We start from the raw sequence: 23,919 nt of genomic DNA, 5'->3' as shown, positions 1-23,919 counted from the left end.
TGATTTTCACTGGATGTTGGTGATGTATTGTTGCCAACCAGCAGGAGTCCTACAAGTACCAAACTGACACCCTGAAAGTGTCTGTGACACCTGGGGTGTGGAGTCTCTGACTGCACTGAGCATGCTCAGTGTGTACATTTAGAAAATATGACTTAACCCCTCTCTTCACGTTTAGAGCCTGTTGTCATTTCATCTACATCTGCTTCTCCAAAGTGCCATCAAACTCCCATCAGACCCCACCCCCCACCCTGCACACCCAAACACCCACCCGAACACCCGCTGCCCCCCCACCCGTGGGTGCACTTGAGGAGTTCAGGTTCCCTCTTTGTCTCGACTCTGCCCTGGCCTTTTCACAGGGCAACCCCCCCTACTGAGAAGAAGTTACTTAGACATTCTACACACACACACACACACACACACACACACACACACACACACACACACACACACAGAGGAGATGATAACCTCTGTAAGTAAATCTCTGTGTTGGATGTTTACAGGCAGACTGACATGACTGCGGCGTGATGGAAGCCGCTGCGGGGCCTCAGATCTGAGTGACCAACAATAAACTCTTCTTCTGTGGCCCCTGGAGGGCCCCGCTGCACAACAGTGACTTCTAATGAAGCAGATTGAGTTATTGAAGCCGTAAATAGTCCGATTGTCTCTGGACTAACATTAGAACAATGTTTAGGGGAGGGTCTGTGCGCCGCTGTGTGTGTGTGTGTGTGTGTGTGTGTGTGTGTGTGTGTGTCTAAACTGGCTCTTTGTGAACGTACACAGTGGACTGTGAGGAAACACATCATTAGGCTGTCGGTGTGTGTTTACATGTTTCAGCCCTGTAGTGTTTGATCTTATGAGCGTGTTGCTGAAATGTGAGACCTGCAGACGTCAGTTTGAAAAACTTTCAGGTTTTTTGACACTAAATACAAAAACAGTCATTCTTGGGTAGTTTCTAAAACCAGGAGATGGATTTCTCACTCAGAGTTAAAGTGCTGTTTTCCAGGTTTTGAAAACTCATAAACTACCATCTCACAAAATGTCATTAAAACATCTCTGACAGATTGAAATCTGACTCTGTTTACATGTTTACTCTAATTATATAAAAATCCTCTAAGATGATTTCCAGAAAAAGAGTTTATCTCCACGGAGCTGCGGCGCACAGATTCTCTGATGAATCACTCTCACATTAAAACAATCAGCGATAATAAAAATGAACTCGTGTAAGCTGTAAGCAAACACTCTAACATCTGAGAACACATTTCCATTTATTTGGTTAAACAAATGTTCCATTCTGTGCACAATGATTAGAAGACTGAGGCAAATAAATAGGGATTTACAGGTTTGGCAGTCACATCCAATACTGGCAGTTCTCGTGAAATGTGGCAAAGTCTGCATCAATAAATGAAGCAAGAACTTCACGGGGACTAGTGAAAGGACTCAAGGTTCTGTTTCACACCGTTAATGCTTCTATTTTTAAGTGAAAACATGTAATTGCCTCAATTTAGCTCCTGATAATTGGCAGCATATGTGTTGAGGTGTTAATCCAATAAGAGCAGAAAATACCTCTGAGAATGTCACATAGGGGCTCAGGACTAAGAGTATAAAGTGATTGAACAGAAGTGCTGATCTGGTTTGTTTTCAGCTGTGTGTCAATAATCTGACGTGAATCTGCTTCCTCTTTGTGTTTGAGCTGATCCCACTGTTAGAGAGAAGAGAGCTCTGAACCTGAGGGTTGGAAATGTGTGTGTTTCATAAACCAATTCACTGATGTTTTATCAATCATAAAAACCCAAAGTGTGAACTCATCTTTCGCTCGTCTACACTGAACTGCTCCTAATGACACCTTTTCTCAAGTAGTAAAATCATCATCAATGCTTGATGACTCAATTTTTCTCGTACTGCGCAAATAGACAGTTTATTTATTTAAAAGATAACGTGTCACAATTGTTTCTATTTTATGTGGCTGATGCAGAAAATATGCTAGGTATAATATTAGTTATCACTGAAAGAAATACTGTTTTGCAGTTGAAAAAAAAAAAGATAACTCTACATCCCCAGCCCTCTGAGCGTGACGCGCGAGTAATTACGTCACTCGCAACGTTTACATGGAGCCAAATATTCCAAATAGAATCGGGTTAGAAGCCCAAATGGAATGAAAATGCTCCATATAAACACCTCATTTCATTCAGATGCACAGGGGTAGAATTTTCCTTTTACCATTCCGATTAAAATCAAAGTCCTGTCATGTAAACGGTGAATCGGAAAGTTGTCAGGCTGGGTTCTGTCTGCGCATGCTCTGTCCTGACGTAAACAAGCAGTCATGTATGACCAGGCATCCGTATCTATATAGGTTGATACCAAAGCTATTGTATAGATATCCGTATCGGTATAGGTCGATACCAAAGCCATGGTATCGGTATCAGTATAGGTCAATACCAAAACCATGGTATCGGTATCGGTATGGGTATTGGTATTGGTATCGGTTGATACCAAAGCCCAGTTATTGGTATGGGTATCGGTAACAGTATCAGAACCAGAGAAATTGGATCGGAGCATCCCTACATACATTAGGTCATTGACAGCCAAGTAATTTTGCTGTACACTAGCGTAGTCAAGCAGATCATCTGCTAGTGATTGGGAATGCATTACTGTGCCTGAAAATATGATGTGAAGACATTTATCAAAGTCTGGTGCTGTCAGCCTGTGTGTGTAACTCCGCCCTCAGTACATCATATGGTCTGTCAGGTTTATTAAGTTGGTTTTTGGAGCTTTCCTCTGCTTGTTTCTCTTCATACAGACTAAACTAAGTAGTAGTTACAGTAACCAGAGTGAGCACGAGGAATGTTAATGTTGGATGTATACCCTCCCTCATGGCGTCTCGACGGCCACATGTGACACTCTCTGCGGTCGAACAGACGGACCGACAGGAAGAGCCCAGGAGCAAATGTGAGTCTGAGAATGAGCCGTGATTACACGTTAGCCGTGCAGCGGCTCAGATACACGGCTGTTTAGTGGTGGGCGGGTGTGAACGTGTGTGTCTATACAGTGGGTCTGTATGGAGCACATGCATGTGTGTGGGCAGGCAGGCAGTTTTATATCAAACCAGCGGATATACACAACCACACTGTAACATGCAGCACTTATCAGACTGTAAACCCGGGCAGTGTGGGAAACAGCAGAGTGTGTGAAGGTTTTCTGAAGATTTAAAGCAGCTCTGCTTCAAACCAGCTGGGCTCACACACACACACTCGGAACCACAGAGCTAACCGTCTGCATCAGCCGGTGTCAGGATTACTGCACATCATACAGACCAGAACTTAACCTAAAGCCTTTAAAATCACTCTCTCCTGTCTAGGGGATCCCTGCTCCTTAAAGAGCGAACGTGTTCCCCTCAGTGACAGCCGGAGAGTAATGAGCAGCTCCACAGAAAGCCACTGTGCTGAATAATTGACTGTAAACACTCAGGGAATGTTAATTAAGCCTCTCACACATCCAAACACATCCACAGGGTCTTTTTTCAGACGCTTATTTTCTGCTCTGTGGACGGGGAAACCTCACGCTGCTCACTCAGTTTAGACCTGAGACTTTAACTGCAATCTTAGAAAGCAAACTTCGTCCTTTGTGCTCCCCTCAGTGTGGACTGGGAGGTGATCTGTGGGGTATTCGCGGGCTGTTTTATAGAGGCAGCAAATACGCAAAGGGTCGTAAATTAAGCAGAGAATGAAGCAAAGAAGCAGTTAGATCACCTCCAGTAACACGAATGAAAAACGTCTCCAGCACGGTGCTAATAATACAAAAACCACAAGTAAAATATAGCTGTAATCACACACGCTCAGAACTCCTGAAAACTGCCAGAACTCCCAGGGGTGGGCTGCATTTGTCAACATAAAGACCCTGACGTCATCCAGACTTTCCTCGCCAGCCCTCTTATAAAACTTCCACATGAAGTTGGTGTGAGCTGATGTGAGAACACTGCAAGTAAAATTCAGGGGAGTTTATAGTGAGAGAGCAGGTGGGTGACAAGGTTTTTATCAGTGACCAATGCAAACCTGGAAGAGCGGCACATTAGAAGGAAAAAAAAACATGCATGGCAGCATCTTTACATGATTTACAGCTCAAAACAAAATCTCTGTTTTCCTCTCACTGGTGTTTTGGGGAACCTTTATTTCAGTATCCATCAGAAAAACTTTGCTTTAACTTCTGTCTCAGTAAAGAGGCTGTGCAGCGTTTCCTAGCGATCTTGAAAAAGTCTTCCTTCTAGATATTTGAGATTATCAGCACCAGTATTGCTGGTTACAGGTAATTTCTAAATGCTAAAAACGATTTCTTTGATTAATTTTGTAGTGATGGTGGACACTGAAGTCTAACTGTCAGACAGAAAAGGGACAGAAGAGCAGAAGAAAGATAAACAGGAGAGTGATACAGCCCAAGCTAAAGGCTAACACAGGAGCTAAACTGTTTGTGCTAATGTTTATTCCAACCCACAGTCAGCAGTTATTCTGCAGTGGTCTGTTCAAACTTGAGAGTTTATCAATAAAATGAAGAGTGAGGTTACGTTAGCTCTGATTGGTAGATGACTGGCAGGACTTAACCAGGATGCACTAACATTACACATTACTGACATGTCTCAGAGCACCGGGCTACCAATAGAGTTTATTATAGCCGGCTACTAAACTACAGTACAAATTGTTGCTAAATACCTTAATTTGTTGTGTTGTATCCAGTAGTAAGTCGTCTTGAACAAAGAAAGTTTGTCCAGATCTGATCCAATCTTCATTCATTTCCAAGACAAACACACATATTGTTCAAAGTCACATCTTCACGACAGTGCACGTGAGACTCCAGACCAAAAGGTGGCGCTGCAGACCAATCAAAACAGAATCAAATATTTGGCATCTATTATGAAATGGCACTCCTGGATGGACATTGAAGGGGGGATCTAAGTTTTGTGTTGCAGGTTTCAGAGCAGTGTGTCTTAGGGGCCGTTCACAAGACAACGGTTTTAGGCTGAAACACAAAATTATATTTGTGTTTCAGCCACACATTTACATGGAAATGGCGTTTTAGCCGACCTAAAACACAAACTTTTGAAATGGCCTCCAGAGTGGGATTTTTTTAAAATGCTGCCAACACCGTTGCTGTGTAAACAGCAAGCCGGTGTTTTCAGTGAAAATGCTGACCTCACACTCCGCAAGGTGGCAATGAAGTGCAACTAAAGGGCCGTTTACACGTCGATGGTTTTAGGGTAAAACACAAAAGTTTTATTGTGTTTTAGCCTCACGTTTACACGTAAACAGCGTTTCAGCCGACCTAAAACGCAAACTTTTGAAAATGGCCTCCAGAGTGGGATTTTTCTGAAACACTGCCTACGCTGTTGCTGTGTAAACAGTAAGCCAGCGTTTTCAGTGGAAACGCTGATGTCACACTACGCTTCATACACCAGGACAACAGTACTGTTGTTAAGATCGTCGCAAACTACCATGTTGTGCTTGTGTTGGTCAATCTGCTGACTGTCTTTCAACAAAATGTGCATTTGTTGCTCCACTCCTGCTCTTAGAATTCACCAATTCACCAGATGACCAGCTCAACTCTACTTCAGTGGAGATCTCCCAAAAGCTGCTTCTGGACAAGACAGTTATAGCACCGACTACAGGCCTGGCATGCTCACTACAGTGTTTTAAGTCCCTCAGCGTTTGCGTGTAAACACAGATTTTTTCACTGTGTTTTAGCATTTTCAGATGAAATATTGTCGTGTGAACAGGGCCTCAAATCTTCTGAGATGTCTCACCATTTTCCAGTCCTGACCAAAGTTTACCCCTTTACCATCCCCCTTAAATGACAACAACCTGTAGAAGTTAGACCCACTTTAAATTAGATGCTGTTCTTGAACCCTTTGGAGTGCACTTAACAGTTCTGTCTCTCTGTAAAGGTCACACCCTGAAGTTCTAGCTTCAGCTGTCAAACTTATTACTGTCACTGGTATGTAGTTATTTAGGAAACAACACAGGATTTGAGCATGTTTGTCCTTGTTTGGATTTCTTTTTTTAATGTAGTGCACATGGAAGGATGAGGGTGGGAAATCAAAACTTAATTTAGAGTACAGGGATGTCCACTCACACCATGTCATGATCAGGGATGTTATTGGTTCTGGAGAGACCATAGATCAGCCCAGTAGGTAGAATGAGGTACCGATTGAAAGGACTACAATAATGGGATTTGAAACACCTCCCAGAGTCTACATGGCTCTGTATTTAAGTGGAAGTCACGACAGCCTACAGGTGGACTGTCCAGGGTGAACAGGTTAAAGCTCATATCCCTCACTACATAGACAGACTTATTCAAACGCTCCAGTAAAGTCAGAAGGCTATACAAATCTAAATACGTTTAAAACGTGGATTTTAAAGGAAGAAGCTTTGTCTTTTCCCTTTTTGTATTTTTCTGTTTGACGCCTGTGTTTTTATTTGACGACAAACACATCTACTGAAGAACAAATCCTCAGTCAGACTCATGAATTCTTGGAATACTCCAGTCTTCTTCTGAGAAATACCACCTTCAAAAGTCTGCTTTCATTTCCTGCTGCCTTCAAATCTCTTTAAAGCAGACAGTTTCAATAAAAACCTACAAATCCCCCGAAGATCTGAGTGACCTCTGAGGAACACACATTCACACACACACACACACACACACACACACACACACACACACACACACACACACACACACACACACACACAAAGCTCAGAAAATCTATTGCTTGTATGAAATAAACAATAAGATCCAAATCCTAGAATCAGGTAAGAGATAGAAAGGAGGAGGAAACAAATCAATAGACTTTAACATATGCGCACTGCGGCACACAGGTGGATGTCATAATCATAACATTTGCTTAATTCACAGTAAATCCCCCATGTGTTTCTGACGCAGACTTTTCGAGGCTCACAGGTGCCATATTTGAAATGCTGAACTTAGCGTGGTTTTGTTCCACTTTAAATAGGGTAAAAGGGAGGGTCTTAATCCTCTGTAGTGCCCACCTGTCAGTGAAGTCTGCCATGACTTCATATGGGCAAAACCTAAACGTGCTGAAAGGAGGATTTGTTTTAATTGGACCACAGCGCCACCTTTTGACCTGTAGTCTTACACACACTGTTGTGAAGACGTGACTTTTAACAAGGTGTGTGTTTGTTTTGGGATGAAATGGAGATCAGATCAAAACAATTTTTTTTGTTCCAGACAACTTTTCTCTGGATACAACACAAGGTAAGCTATTTATCAACAGTTACATAGCACTGTTGTTCGAAATGTGACAACAAGTAAACTTGAGTTGTTTATACAGTAGTTTAATAGCCATCCATATTTAGCTGTACTGACAGCCTGGTGTGATAAGACATGTCCATAACATGGTTTTAGTGAGGGGCTGTTTACACAGAGCTGACCTCAAATGCAAATTTTGAAAACCGCCTCCAGAGTGGGATTTTTCTGAGACGCTGCCAACACCGTTACTGTGTAAACACTAAGCCGACGTTTTCAGTGAAAACTCTGACGTCACACTCCGCTTCGCGTGAGCGCATACAACAGTCCAACAGTCCTGTTGGTACGATCATTGCAAACTACCGTGCCGTGCTTGTGCTGCTCAATCTGCTCAATCTGCTGACTGTCTTCATACAAAATGTGCATCTGTTGCTCCACTTTTGCACTTAGTATTCCCCAATACACCAGATGACTGGCTCAGCTCTACTTCAGTGGAAATCTACCAACAGCAGCCTCTGGACAAGACAGTTATAGCGCCAACTACAGGCCTGGCATGCTAACTACGTTTTCAGACCCTCAGCGTTTCTGTGTGAGCGCAGATTTTTTTCACTGCGTTTCAGTGTTTTCAGATGAAACGTTGCTGTGTAAACAGGGCCTGAATCCTGGTTGTGTCCTGCCAGTCATCTACCAATCGGAGCTAACGTAACCTCACTCTTCATTTTATTGATAAACTCTCAAGTTTGAACAGACCACTGCAGAATAACTGCTGACTGTGGGTTGGAATGAACATGAGCACAAACAGTTTAGCTCCTGTGTTAGCCTTTAGCTCGGGCTGTATCACTCTCCTGTTTAGATTTCTTCTGCTCTTTTGTCCTTTTTCTGTCTGACAGATTGGCTCCAGTGTCCACCATCACTACAAAATTAATCACAGAAATCGTTTTCAGCTGAGAAAAACACAGATCTCTCTTCTCTCTACTAAACTTTGTCAGCCGGCCTGGTGTTGTCACAGAGACTAAGAGAGTAAATGAATCTAGTCCTGCTCGACAAAGATGCTTTTTAAAACCAGGCTGTAACATATTCATGTTTGTGTGTGTGTATGTGGGGTTTCTGGCGTCTCTGCAGTAGAGGCTGACATTTTTTCAGGAATCCTGCAGGTCATAAGATTGCCTTGGGAATCCAACTTTACTATTAATCACAGGATTGGGAAGGTGCAGGGTTGAAAGTTAAGGAGAATAGACAGGAGCGGGAAAATATCAGAAAGATAAAATATGTGCTGCCATTTTTTTGTTCAATAAGCCCACACTGTAATGCAAGTGAAAAGAACTATACTTCCCAGAAGCCAACAGCGCTCCCAGCCACTGTCTTCCACCGAGATTCAAAGCAGGACAGCAGTGGAGGGAGTAAACACTGACGTAGAATCTGATGCACCAAAAACTAACACAAAGTAAGAAGTGTGGACTGATCTATCAACATAAAAGTATTGTCAATGCTTAACAATAAGAATAGCTCAATAGTAAAATAGTAAAATAAAACTTAATATGTTTGGGTTTATTACACTAAGGTAGGCATTTTTGTTTGGATTGGGGCAACATTTGGCTCCTGATTTAACCACAGATGAACTAAGGCTGCGTAACACTAAGTAATCTGAAAATAAAAAAATGGGGGGAAATCAAATCAAATTCAATCGGTTGCCTGAAAACCAAAAGAAGGGGAAAAATGGGAGCAGTACAGGAGTAGGAGTCATTTCACCTGGAGTGGGACGGGACAGGATTTATTTCTGTGGGAGCGGGATGGGACAGGAGTGAAAATCCACCCCTGTGTCACTCTCTACTCTGCAGACAGCCTCAAGTGGACACTCAAGGAACTGCAGCTTTAACACTTCAGCAGTGGCTTAATTTCACATAGCTACAACTGCTGCTGTGTCTCTATGACTGCCGAATATGAATAACACAGAAAAGTCTGCAGTGCCTCTCCTCTCTTGTCTGATTTAATCCTTGTTGTTACAGGGGTTTGTGACATTCAGATGTTGATCAGTCTTAAAAAACAGTCAAGCTGTTTCTTCTGATCAAGTAGGTTTTCATGAAATTCTTATTTTCACTCAGATGTTTGTAGATGCAGAGTGAGACCTGAACTTTGACATCAAGGATGTGGTTTTGGTCCCTCAGGTCGGCCGACCAGCTGCTCCTGCAGGAGCCGAGGTCCAGGAAGAAGCTCAGAGGAGACAGGGCTTCCTTTAATGTCCACTTTTAAAAATCGTCTTAAACCCATTTTTATTCTTTGGCTTTTAACCTCAGTGAGACTTGGTTTCTTTGCCAGGTCTTATTCAATTTTCTTTTCTTTTCTTTTCGTTTCTTTTCTTTTCTTTTCTTTTCTTTTCTTTTCTTTTCTTTTCTTTTCTTTTCTTTTCTTTTCTTTTCGTTTCTTTTCTTTTCTTTTCTTTTCTTTTCTTTTCTTTTCTTTTCTTTCTTCCCTTTTATTTGTTTTTATTTGCTGTGAACAGAAAGAACAGTTGAACAGTAGAATAGTTGTTTTTACTCTGTTTTCTTTTATGAGTCTGTTTTTCTTATCTGATTTTATCCTTTTAATTTAGTCTACCTGTACAGCACTTTGTTTACAGCTGTGGTTGTTTTTAAAAGTGCTTTATAAATGAAGTTGGTATGGTATGGTCAATGATTCTGGTTTAAGAAATCTGGCAGCATGCAGTGACCTGGTTTCACCTGCTACCAACAGCCAGGACTTGAAAACATTGCAAAGATATCCCAACTTTCTTCCCTATGAGAGTTTCAATACAACACTTAGAATATCAATAACCAAAGAATCAACACTAATCCACCTCAAAATCCATCCAAGAAGACCTGGAACAGAGTGGAGTCTGACCCGGCTCACAGGTCATCAAACTGGGCACTCCACAGCTGGGAGCTGGTAGTCAGATAAATCCTGATCCTGATCTCCAAAAACAGATCCTCATAGTGGACAGTGGGCAGTCTGAGGGGAGTGAAATCTTTGGAGCTGAACACTTAATAAAGAATAAAACATCTCCTCTACTTCCACTCTTACTACTAAAGATGTGCAGTAAACAGTGAAACTACAGCCACCTTTGTGTTTGTGTCCCTGTGATGGAGCTGCAGGAATGTGTCCTCAGTGAAACTTCTTGTATCAGCTTCCTGGGTCCATTTGCTCCCTGACAGTGATTCATGATGACTGGAAACGATCTCAGCTACATCCCTCGTCATGCTAGTTAACTGCTTCAGGAAGGTTAAACCAAGCACTGTACAAGGATGAGATCAGTTTTCTGTGAAGAATCAATCAGTACAGGCTGTTTTTCTGACTCCTGCTGCAGAAATTCACCTTCATTAAAGGCCTCATTTATCTCCTGTTATATAACAGCCTGTACTGTTCCAGCATGTTTTATACATGAAAAGCCTATCAATGAGAGTATGGATAATGTGTGTGTGTGTGTGAGTGTGTTAGTGTGTGTGTTTGTGCTGTTTGAGTTTAGCCAACAGCTCAGAGACAAAGCTGTTGCTAAGCTGGATCTCTCGCTGCAGAAGAAATGCAGTGTTTGTGCGGGGCTGTTTGGGTGCCACCTCCCTGGAGATGCCCGGGGCACTGGCACCCTGACCAGGCCTCTCTTGGCCCGGGTGCTGAACGGATCACTGGGGTTGTGGTGAGTCTACCTGAGCCTGGATTCTTTGCAGATTCAAGACTCAAGAACATGTTGAAACTCGAGATTTGTACTCGTGTGAGGTCCGGGGTTACATCAGAATCCAGACGTAGATAGGTGTGCGTGTGGGTGTGTGCGGGTCTGTACTTTTGTGAGAGGTGTGCATGTGTTTGTCCTTGTGTGTGTGTGTGTGAATCCAGAACATAAAGGCAGGCAGGCTCATTATGAGGCTGAGGGCCTCTGACCAGGCTTTAGAAACAGTGGGCAGACTCTTGGCACCGTCAGGATACTACATCTTGTGGACAAAGAGGTATTCATGGGCACCTATATGCACAGCCATGCACACAGACACACACCTAATGCGCACACACACACACACACACACACACACACACACACACACACACACACACACACACACACACACACACACACACGCACACACACACACACACACTGTAATGAGCGTCACACTTGGTGACACTCTGCTGATTAATGTCCGGTGATTTAAAGTTTAAAAAAAACACACACTGGAGACATTCAGTACTGTGGCGTCCATGTTTGTTTGTGAGCTGCTGCAGAGTCACACGAGGCCTCACAAAATAACAACATGGTGATAATCTGAGTTTGCTGTTGCTAAGTGAAATAAAAGTCTTTTTCAACCAGAATAAGGTTGAGGAACTTTTAGTTCCTCGTAGAACATTCCCAGGAACTATATGGTTTCTCTGGCACACTATTTCTCTGCATTCCCCCGGAGTGACCAGAGTTGATCATGTGTATCAGTTGGTGATGTATGGAGAAAAAATATAGGTAAATGCAACACACCATCAGACCTGTAGAGGGCAGTAAGTCAGTGACAAAGGGCATTAAGCAAAAATGACACCATAGAATTTCACAGCACAGCATCTTTATGTGTAGCACAACGGTTAGCCTGTTGGCATTGATGACTGTGCTGATTTTGATGGTGGTTTATGAGACTGCAGATGGATTTACTGACACTTGAGAGGATCCAAACGTTAATGGCAGTTAAAATCGTTAAAAAAAAACAAAAAAAAAAAACAGAACTGCTTCCTAGGCACCAGGCTGCGCCATCATCTAAAGTAGAAGATTACAGGATGTTTCTTGATTAAGAAAAAAAAAAAGTGGGTTAATTTAATCACACCACAACTATATTTAGACCCTTGCTCCTCGAGTTGAAAAACACTTACAGTAGTTCCAGGGGGAACTTCCTGTGGTTGAAAAACACCTCAAGCTAATAAAGTAAGACTTTTGTTAAATGATAAAGTGTGTATCGTGTTTTTTTGTCAGATGTTTTTTTTCTCTTATATTTGTTTTTTTTCTGTACTCGCTGGCTTAAGGTTTGTTGTGCTTAGACCCGCTGTCTTGTCCTTAGTGTGTGTGTGTGTGTGCCTGTACACAAATCAAAAGATTGCTAACGCTAATGTAAATTTAAAATCTCGGTGACTGCTTCATCTTTCTTCTAAAGACTTTAATTGTTTTCTTGTAAAACTGCAATAACACAAAGGGAAGCATAAACACAAAATATGGCCCTCGGCCTTGGCCGAGGACCATAATTACAAGCTGCAAATAAGTAATATCACATGTACTACTACTACTACTAATACAACTTTAAATGCAGTGAACCTAATATTTGCAAATACTACATGAAAACATCTATGTAACAAAATGAGCTGTCTATATGATTAACTCACAAGTGAAGCTTTCAAAAGCACAGAGGAAAGAAAAAGGTGACTGGAGCTGCAGACTGAGGCCCTCCTCACACGAGGACGGCCCCGTATCGTCCTGGCGTTGGCATCACAACATGTATCGCTGTTTACACATCGTATTGTACATAGGCTTGTGCATTTACATGACAACGCAAAACTGTCGTCAGGTTGCCCGTCTGGTTTTGCTCTGAGGCGGATTCCACGTCAACAAGTGCTCATTCACGCGTAACATGCTGCGTCTCTGCACGAGCACTTGTTGTTGTTGTTGCCGTAGCTGGTGTTGTTCATGCTCTCTGAGAAAATGTTGAAATAATAGTCGAAGCAATATTTGTAGCTGCTGGAACAATATCAGAATCAGAAACCTGCCGCCATTGTTGTTGTTGTTGTGTGACAACGTGGGTTGGGGGGCGGGGAGTAGGAGGGGTGCTATGAGGTCACCGTCTTTTCCGGACTTATCTGTTTTTACCAAATACGGCATGAAGACGAATACGTAGATATCCACCTGCAGACCCGTTTTCAAAAAAGATGCAGAGTCATGGACAAATACGCGTCTCCGTGTGACAATATCACCGGATCGATAGTTTATTTTACCGGAGTCATAGAAATTCGTACTCGTGTAAAGCCCACCTGACTGCACCTTCTCCTGATGCATCCTCCACCATGTGACGTTGGTGTGTCATGTGACCACACTAACCAAAAATAATGATAATAAAGATAAAAAACCAACCATGGCATACCTGCAGGGGAAACTGGCACCAAATGAAAATACAAAGTAAAAACAACACATTACACAGGCCATGAGGAGAGCAAACAGCAGGCTGACATTTGCATCGTGCAGTTGTCTAAGCTTATCAGTGGGATCATTTTTGTGTTTTCTTTTGTTTTTATTTCATTTCACTTTAGCCAAGAAAAAAAAAAGGAAAGAAAAAAAACGTCATTTTTTGTTTGTTTCAAAATCAATGAGAGACCATAGACCCACTCTCTTACAGCTGGGTTAATCGCACCTTCCTCTCTATGGACTGTATCTAGATGAACTTTACTGCTTCCTGCAGCCACATGAGGCTAACCAGCGCTGTGCTCCATGACTTGGTCAAAGAAAACCATTCAACCTGCCTTCCTGGACACAACCAGCTGCACTTTGAATGTAACTTTACTCTCGAGGCCTTGCATGTGATGTCTCCAAAGGGCACACAAGAGAGAGCTCAGTGTGCTGAATACAAACAACAGACATGGCAACCCTCGAGGGGTTTACATTAATGCTGATGGTGTCTTTCAGTGTCCTGGTGACTGACAGCAGTCTTTGGACAGACAGTTGGCAACATCCTCGCTCTGTGTCTCCAATGTTTTCCTTCCTGCGTGGCTGATCCAGTCTCCGGGTTGTTTCCATTATATCCTGCAGGACTCCACACACTAACTTTGAAAATTAACTCACCCGTCTTCGGCTTTCTGACAGGCATGTTTGTCACTATACTGTGGTAATGACACATGGCATAGATTTGTTGTGGGATTTTAATGCGAAGTAGTCGCATGTTTCTGTCACCAGCATCCTGTTAGATGAACTGCTGCAGGCCAATCCAGTTGTTTTGTTGTTCTAAATCAATCCAAAGGCACTTTTTGACCACAGTAACCAAAGTCTAAGTTTAGTTCTGGGGTACTTCTAGAGCCATCCTCAAGCAGACATTTGAGAAACTGCAGGTTTTAGCACTTCTGCATTGTCTCATATTTTTTTTTAGACCAGAGGCTGCAGCTTGGTGGAAAGGCAGACATCAATGGGCCACAGGAACCATATAGTTCCTGGGAATGTTTTACTAGAAGTTCCTGGATCTTCTGGTCAAAAAGCACCTTAAAAGTATTTATATAAATTAAACAGTCATTCTTGATGTAATCTACTCTAGTTGTGTAAGCTGTGACCTTGTTTCAACCTGCTGTGGTACCACATCATTAAAGTGTGTGTTACTCACTGCATCAAACAAAAATGTGCTCTGGTGTGATGTTCTGCTGGGGAATGTGCTAAAAAGTCTCAGTAAGGCTCTGAGACTGACAGAGAGAGGGACAGACTGGGTTGTTCCTGGTGGTCTGAGGGTCAGGACAAAGTATGGCACCAGTGTGTACCAGGTCTTGTCCAACCCCTGAGAAATGCCCCCCACCACCACCACCACCCCACCCAACCACCACCAACAGTGTCATGACCTTTATTCTCCCAGACAAAAGGGGGAAATTCACAGGACGTCACATTTCTGCAGGACGTCTGAGGTTCAGAGTCATGAGACGAACAGCCTGTCTCTGCCGTCCAGGTTATGTGTGAAACAGTTTTTCTGCGATAGATCAGTCAACCATAGAGAAACCTAGTCATGTGACGGGTATAACAGACCATCTGAGGGCCTTAAGTAACCTACTTTCACCACCACCAAGACAAGCACTGCAAAGAAAGTTCAAACAGATCAAGAAGATAATTATTTATCATTAACAGTTCAGTATCATATCAATCACTGTGCAACACACACTGAATGACCAAACAGGCCAGTGTAGATACAATAGACACACACCTGCTGAATAGTGCTAAAACATTAAGACACACCCCTTCACACACACACACACACACACACACACACACACACACACACACACACACACACACACACACACACACACACACACACACGCACACACACACACACACACACACACACACACAAACACATTTGATGAACAACATTTTCACCAGCTATTAGGTCCACAGAAATTAAACTGACTCAACATTATTAACTGCACAGCCAGCTCGCAATAAAAATACAGGGTTAAGGACCATGGGGTAAAAAAACAAACAAAAATAGAGTAAGATTTTTGAGATAAAAGTCTTAATGTTACAAGATAAAAGTTGTAGAGTTATTAAGTTATGGATATAATGTTACAAAATTAATAAGTAAAAGTGTAAGATTTCGATCGTAATGGAATGAGAATTTAGTTGTTGTGTTACATTGAAGACAAAATAATACGAGATTAAAGGCCTAATAAATAAACCTTATAACCAGTGGCTGCCCGCCCTCTGCCTTTTTTTTTTTTTTTTTAACTTCAGCTTGAATACAGAACCCTTAAATTCTGCTTGGTGTTTCAAGTCTCAATATTGCAGTGTCAACATTGTAGTCCTTTAGAGTGACATCTCATTTCACCGACTGGGTTGAGCCATAGTCTCCCCAAGCATAAAATGCTGTGATGCTATGAAAGGATCCAGTACTTTTATATTTCATTTTCACCCTGTCATCTTTAAGGAAACAAAACAAAACAAAACAAAACAAAACAAAACAAAACAAAACAAAACAAAACAAACAAACTACATATATATATATATATATATATATATATATATATAAATATATATATATATATATATATATATATATATATATATATATATATATATATATATATATATATATATATATATATATATATATATATATATATAAATATATATATATATATATAATTTAAAAAAATCAAATTCACAGTGTTTTCTCACATTAATGGCTACATACTTGATTCCAGTCTCAGTTAAAACATGTTGACAGCTATGTCTGAGTCTGCCATGGGGATGGGTACCGAATCAGGTACTTTTTAAGGTACTGACCGAATTCTGTCAAAAGTACCATGTATCAATTTAATTAAAACTGAAAGGTGCCATGTTTTAGTACCTTAATGCATCCTTGTGACTGTGAGGGATTGGTAGGGAAGGTGATTTTCCATTTTTCTGATTGCCAGGTACTGGGCATTTGTACCGTATTGTTTCAAGTGTGAAAGGTACCCATCCCTAGTCTGCTATGAGGAAATGAAGCCAAGGAGCAGCTTGTGCCAGCATTAGCTTGATGTTTACATACTCCAGTTTGATATTTTAGCTTTCATATAAATAAAGCATTGATTTGAGACTTTTACACTTTAATACAGAATCCCAAAAGCATGAGTGCATTTGCTTTAATCTTGTGGGTCATTTCCAAAGCAGGGCGTTTTTTTTTGTTTTTGTTTTTTATATTAAACACACTGTTGATTTGCTGAGGTGCAGTGACTTCCCCTCCCAGAGTCTACAGATTTCCAGTCTGATTCTGTTTTGTATCTTCACTGGGCTGCTCTGAATCAGTCCAGCTCACAGATGTTATCTGAGCAGGTGATGGAGGTGGGTCAGGTTGAGCCACCAGACGAAGAGGGAGCAGAGAAAGGACAAAGACTCATTCAGCTGGAATTCTTTTCAGATTTTCAGATTTCTCTGTGTCTGTCCGCCAGAGTGAAACCTGCAGCAGGTGTGTCCCGGCACTTTTTGACATCTTCTCCATAAACAGGACGTGTTGTAAACTCAGATGAAGGTTTTCATGGTTTTTGTTTCCATAACTTTAATTTGATAAACATGCTGTCCTGTGGACACAGTTCAGCTGGAGCTGAAAATAACTTCAGCTTTATTAAATTATGGTGAACTGAGAGAAAAGATGCAGAGCAGAAAACAAAACTCATTGTGTTTAATCCATCTGTGTGACTGAGAACAGCCTCGGTAGTGTACACACACACACACACACACACACACACACACACACACACACACACACACACACACACACACACACACACACACACACACACACACACACACACACATGCTCATCTGCCGTTCAGATGAGTAATATTGATAACATGGATGTCTTCAATAAAGATCAAACATTAAGTCTGTCTGCAGCTGGTCTGCTCAACAGTCTTCTCATGGTGTGAAGGAGGACACGTCTACAATGCACACCCACACACACACACACACACACACACACACACACACACAAACATAAAGGCTGTATGTATGATTGTATGTGTCTGTGGTACTGTGTTTTATTGAGTAATTTTAACAATTGATTGGTCAATACCAAGAGACAACCTCACCTCTGGCTGTGTGAAATGAAGTCTATGTGGAAGTGTAAAAACTGCAGTTCACCAAGTGCCCATGAGAGGCTGACTGCAGAATCACTAGACACTACCAACAAAACTTAAATAAAAATTAAAGAAAACAAAATAATTAGACAATTAAATAAAATAAAATTTCAAGTAAAATTAGATTGAATTTTAAAATAAAATAAAATGAAATAAAACTAAATAAAATAAAATAAAATTAAATGGACCAAGGGCTTTAAAACAGATATGTGATGTCATGGATATTGCAGTGACTTGATTCACCTGCTGGAATCGTCCTAATGTCACTGAGGTGTTTGTAGCTATTACGGTTAGCACATTCGCTCTTTCCGGGGTAAATAAAGGAAAAACAGTGATCAATGAATCTTTGTTTATTTATTTATTTTTGTTAAAAATAATGTCAAATCAAAAAGAAAGCAAAAAACTAAAATGAAAAGCGCCAACGGTCAAAAACTGTGTGCTTCCACAGCCACACACACCTGCCTCATTACCTCTTCCCCTCTTCATGCACAAGAACAGCACACATGGGGACACATTCACCCTGTACTCAGACAGTAAACATTCAATGCCAGATGCTGTGGCAGGTTTTGCAGTAGGCGACATTTGGCAGGAGACCTTTGATGATTTTAGGAAACAGAATGATCATATATCATCTAGAAGTTACCAAAAAGATCTTAATAACACATAGGAGGGATATATGAATCATTTCATTGTTCAGAAAAAGGATGAAAAGCTTCAGATTCAAACAAAAATTTACAGATACCAGTGCCAACGTGATCAACCTTTCATCACCACTGAAGTTAAGGCTTTTGGCTCAGAATATGAGAAAAACATAACATTTTACCATCTGAACCAAGAGTTTGTTTTCTTGGCTACTACAGTAAATTATAGAAGCTAAGCTCTAGAAGCCAACGCTAGCTTAACTAGAGCCCTTTGAACAACAGATAACAATGATGTACCATCACCAAACGGCACTGGACTCCCAACAAAGTGACATGATGACACTGGGCTAACTCTAGCTAACGTGATGTTCAAGGTAACTTAACATTTCTTTCCAAAAAAGTGACAATTTGCTGCATTATACGATGCTCACCTTAGAACAAGTGTGGACATGCTTGTTGATTTTATTTGCATTGAGTTGATGTTTTCTAACCAACAACTTCATCCAAAGAAGACGCTTTTCTTGGTTGAGATGTAGCTTAGGATGTAGCCACTCAGGATACCTTGGGTCAGAGCCTCATGTACCCCTTGAACACCATTTGACCATTTTTGAACGTAAAAGCTCAGAAAAAAAAATACATTTCAATACATAGGTGCCCTTTTCAAGACAGGATGACTCTTTCATCCATCTCCACGCCACTGTTGTATGGTGGAGGAGAGATATAACATGTTCAATGGACTGAAAATGGATTTCTTGTGAGGAAATTATTTACATTTGCTTGTGTGTTAGTAATGAAAGTTGATACTTTGCTGGAAAAAGTTTTATCGCTGTATGCTAACCTCTAGCATACTAATAGAATTCCAGATGTACGTCAGCATCAAGCTAGCGCCAAGTGCTCTATATCGCTTTTGATAGATTAAGAGCTATAGCTTAAGGGCTATGTAACATGGTGACTGGATCAAAAATGACTCTTTTGTGCGAGACCATTACACTTGTTTGTGTGTTCAGGGATGAAAGTTGCCGTTTTGCTGAAAAAAAAAAGAAGTGTTATCGATGTGTGCTACCTGCTAGCATATATCTTGTAAGAGAGTTCTCTATCAGTGGTCTCTCAGGGAGATCTCTTGTAGCACTGTTTTTACCTTATGATTTTATAGAAGTACAAACACACACAGTCAGAGGTATATACACATGATTAAACTTACTTTAGAGTATGATTGACCTGAAACTCTGAACTTTAAACACGAAAGTAAGTCTTCTAGTTCAGGTTAGCTAGTGTTAGCAAATTACCTTCAAAGCTCCAAACAAATAGAAACATTTTAAAGCCTTTATATGACTTGGGACATGGTGTTGTACTAGATACCTGGATGATTCTCTGTATATCATTAACAGAAACTTTAGGCAACTCCAGCAGACACAGTATTTATTTAATCTGCCATCATAACACCGTCTACTACTGCTTCTTTCGATAACCAGAAATACTCAAGCCACCGCACGCCAATGCAGAAGCAATCGGTATCTATGGACAACCGGGCAGAGAATCTCCGAGTGGCTGTACGCACTGAGATTGGCTCATTGTGTTTGAGGGCGGGACTTAGCCATAGGTCAATTAACTACATGTAGGTGAGAAAACAAACATGGCGGGTGACTTGTGTTGTCTGATGTCCAGGTTTTGTGTCAGGCTGTGTTTGTATTTATGATCCCAGGTCATCGAGCCTCTGACTGATGCAAACTGGTTATGCTAACTGGGTCTGGTGCTGGTGGATCGCTGGGTAAGCTGGTGATGCCTATTCCTTCCAGTTTCCCTCTTTTCTATCCTAGCTTGTTGTAAAGTAAGTACATGTACACACTGGCATCTGAGCCTTGGGTTAAGTTGCTTTGATACTTTTCAAAACAAAGTATATATTATGTCTGATCTCTGCCCTTGTGGAAAGCTGTGCAACACCTCCTCAGGTCTTCAGGTAGTGGCCTTTTTAACTGTTCCCAGAGTAAGAACTAAAACATACAGTGAAGCTTCTTTCTGTTATTACGGCCCCCGTCTGTGGAACAGTCTCCCTTAAGACCTGAGAGCAGCACCTACTGTTCGTATTTTTAAAAGAAAACTTAAGACCTACCTTTTTAATCTGGCTTTTAGCTGATTGTATTCATTATTATTTTATGTTATATGTTAACTTATTTCAACCCTTTTATTTTGTTTTATTTTAACATTTTAGTTTAGATTTTTTTTATTTGAATTTTATTCTTTGTTAACTGCTTTTCCTTTTATTATCCTATTTCAGCTGATTTTATTATGCACCTGATGTAACACTTTCTCATTTTACTATATTATTTATCCAACTTTTATTTTGTATTTTTATATTATATAATTTTATTTTATTTATTAATGCATTTGGACATTTACTTATCTTACTTGTCTCTCTTACTTATCTAGTATTTTCAAGTATTATTTTATTATTATTTTAGTTTTAGCTCCTGTGTTTCCTCATTTTAATTCAAGACAGTGTTTTCTTCAGTCCTCTAATTCTGATTTCTGTCAGAATTTCCTTTTTATGTCTTTGTGTGTTTGAGTGAGTGAGTATTTTGGATGTGGTTTGGGGGAGGGAAGATTGTGGGGGTCTTATGTTTTCATTTTACACACTTATGCAATTTTATGCTTTTTATTCCACTTCTTGTTATTTCATTTTATTTTTTCCCATGTAAAGAACTTTGCATTACAAAGTCCTGTATGAAAAGTGCTATACAAATGAAGTTTGATTGATTGATTTGTTTTCCTTATATACCCACTCATCCAATCGCAGTGACGGCAACATGAGAAGAATACTACTGCTGACCTTTGACATGTGAAAAAGCTAATCAACGACCAACTGAGAAGAAACCAAGACTCCTCAGTTCAGGCAGGCCAATCCTTTCCCCAACCGGACCCTTCTCGACTTCATTTCAGGGGGAACTTCACCTTGAGCCAACATTTTTGCATCCTGGGATAGACCCCGTATCACAGCAACCATACACAACCAAAGACTCTCAGATGATGGGGCACAAAACCTCCATAAGTGCTTTTTGGCGTTTGCTGATTGGTGCTTGGTTTTCTCGGCTGGGTAAAAGCCTCAGAGAAGCTCACTCGCTGTTTGTAGACAGATTTTCTGTAAATGCCCTCTTTCTGATGGGGACTCTCATTTTGAGCTTTTAAAAAATTTTGCTGAACACATACTTATGCTTTTAAAAAGGATGAGCGCTCAGTGAAAAAACCCAGCCAATAGCTGCCTCAACCTATGAATCATCTACCACTTAGTGCCTCAAGTCCTAAAACAAAGACTAAAGCGACATGGCAGATAGAGCCAGAGGATCACTGGGGTTATCAAGTGGGCTCATCCCGTCTCTGCTTTTTCTTCAGCTTCAGCCAACGACATCTCAGAGAGACTTAAAAGTTAGCTCTGGGGGGTATTCCACGAAGCTGGCTAAAAAAGGGGCCGAGCTATCGCCGGTAAGCGTGGCTTGAATAAGCAGCCAGTTTAATCTTAGCTGCAACTTGTTCCACTAACGAGGCTCAGCTGATTTTCAGAGACGCTTATTCAAGCCAGGCTGATCCAAGCTGCGGCTAAGTGCGCGTCCGTGGTAGATAAAAAGCCCTGACATGTCGATTGTCGAAATCATGTCAGAACCAAGAGACGTATCCCTCAGCGGAGAAAAAACTCCTTGTGGAGTCGTATGATAACTTCAAGGGGAAACTCACATAAAAGGGTAACACGGTAGCAATTAATAAAGCCAGAGATGCTGCTGGTTCAAGAATATCATGCTTATGTGTCAAATCAACACTGACTGCTTCTGCTGAGTTTAATGACCTTTATTTCTTCTCACCCTGAAGCCCCTCACACAATACACACACACACACACACACACACACACACACACACACACACACACACACACGTACTTCATGTGGTGATGTTTCATCAAACACTGACTAAAACAATAGAAAAAAATTATAGATGAGATGACATTTTTTTTAATTAGAGATGATAGTGATATAGTGCCCTTTATTTAAATAAGGGGGAAGACACAAAGTTATCTCACCACGTGGAATCACCTTTACATTATCATCATGATCAGAACAGACTGCTGGTAAAGGAAGGTATTTATAAGGAAAACTGTGGCTGTTGTCACCTTTTATATCATAAGACAATTTGTGACTTTATTCTGTTATATGTTGACTGTACTTTGAGGGTGACAGAAGAAAGAAAATCAGATATTTTCAAATAGTTACCACTGGTGGTATCAAACCCATGCCAAAAGTAAAACACAGATAACTGTGAGTCTGCATCCTGAACTCTAACCACTCACCCACTGACTTTCCTGCATCAGGAGAAAAGGATAATGCAGGTGTCCTCACGCGAGCTCAGGGAGGATGGAACCCCCCCCCCGTGGAGCTGAAGGGCAAAAGCTCGCTTGATCTTGGTTTTCAGTATGAATAAGGACCGTGAAAGCGGGGCCTCACGATCCTTCTGACTTTTTAGGTTTTAAGCAGGAGGTGTCAGAAAACTTACCAAAAGGTCTCAATTTATTTTTTTGAACAAGAACATCATTCATTACAGTTCTAGACTAAATTAATGTGACACCTGCAGTTCACAAGGCGTCTTTCAGAAGCCTGTCAGACCTTCTCTGGGACGCAGCCACGGTAAGCCTGACCATAAGCTGGAGTGATGGAAACACTGAGGCATCTGGCTGCAGATGTGTCGACAGATGATCTTGCTTCCTTTAATAATCCAGCCAGTCTTGAAATTATTGTACATAAAGTGTTTTATAGGTCTGTGTATGTTGTGAGGAATGCTGTTTTGTGAATGTAAGAAACTTTGTACATTGTGCTGCTGCCTATCTTGGCCAGGACACTCTTGTAAAAGAGATTTTTAATCTCAATGAGTTTCTTTTCCTGGTTGAATAAAGGTTAAATAAAATAAATAAAATAAAATATGCCTGCCCAGGACCAGGCTTGTCAAGCTGGCTGATTTACCATGGTTACCAGGCCACGCTAGCCCTAAGCCTCGTTTGGGGAACTCTCACTAAAGTTAGCGCAGCTAACCAAAATAAGCCAGGCTTTGAGCTGAGCCAGCTTTGTGGAATACCCCCCTGGTGTCCCTGAACTACCCCCCTCCATACCAGCTCTCATGGTCCATCACATCCACCACAGAACAACCCAATGAACCCAACCCAGTCAGTATTACCAGGTCCAACAGACCCAGGCTCTGAACATGTGAGCACCAGGTGGTGACAACTACTAAAGCCCTGTTTTCACCGTGTGGTTCAGTTCAGTTTGTCTCGGCACGGCATGTATTTTACAGTGTTTCCATTGACTAATCCCAGGACAGATCCCCAAATAATACCAGCTATCCCACTTTTTGGGACCCTTCTGTAGGGGCGCCAGACTGAAGTGATCAAACCCTGTAAAGTGGAGCTATAACACTGCAGACCATTGATTGGTTGAAAGAATCGTCCCTTACCGTGCAACAGAGGCTGCATTTCTCCTGGCGGCACACAGACTTCTTTGAAACAAAGCTTGATTGCACTTTGTATCAAAGAGCTACATGCCAATCACAGAGAGGACGAAATGCTAGATGTCTTCCATCTATGCTCTTTGTTTTACTGTGTCGTGTTCTTTGTCTGTGTTGGATTTTTAGCCGGGGTACACT

This window comes from Halichoeres trimaculatus, unplaced genomic scaffold, assembly GCF_033239565.1.
Source record: "Halichoeres trimaculatus isolate MK-OKI-2021-1 unplaced genomic scaffold, fHalTri1.1 fHalTri1_scaffold_13, whole genome shotgun sequence".
NCBI classification, from domain to species: Eukaryota; Metazoa; Chordata; class Actinopteri; order Labriformes; family Labridae; genus Halichoeres; species Halichoeres trimaculatus.
Note: the sequence above shows the minus strand (reverse complement) of the source record.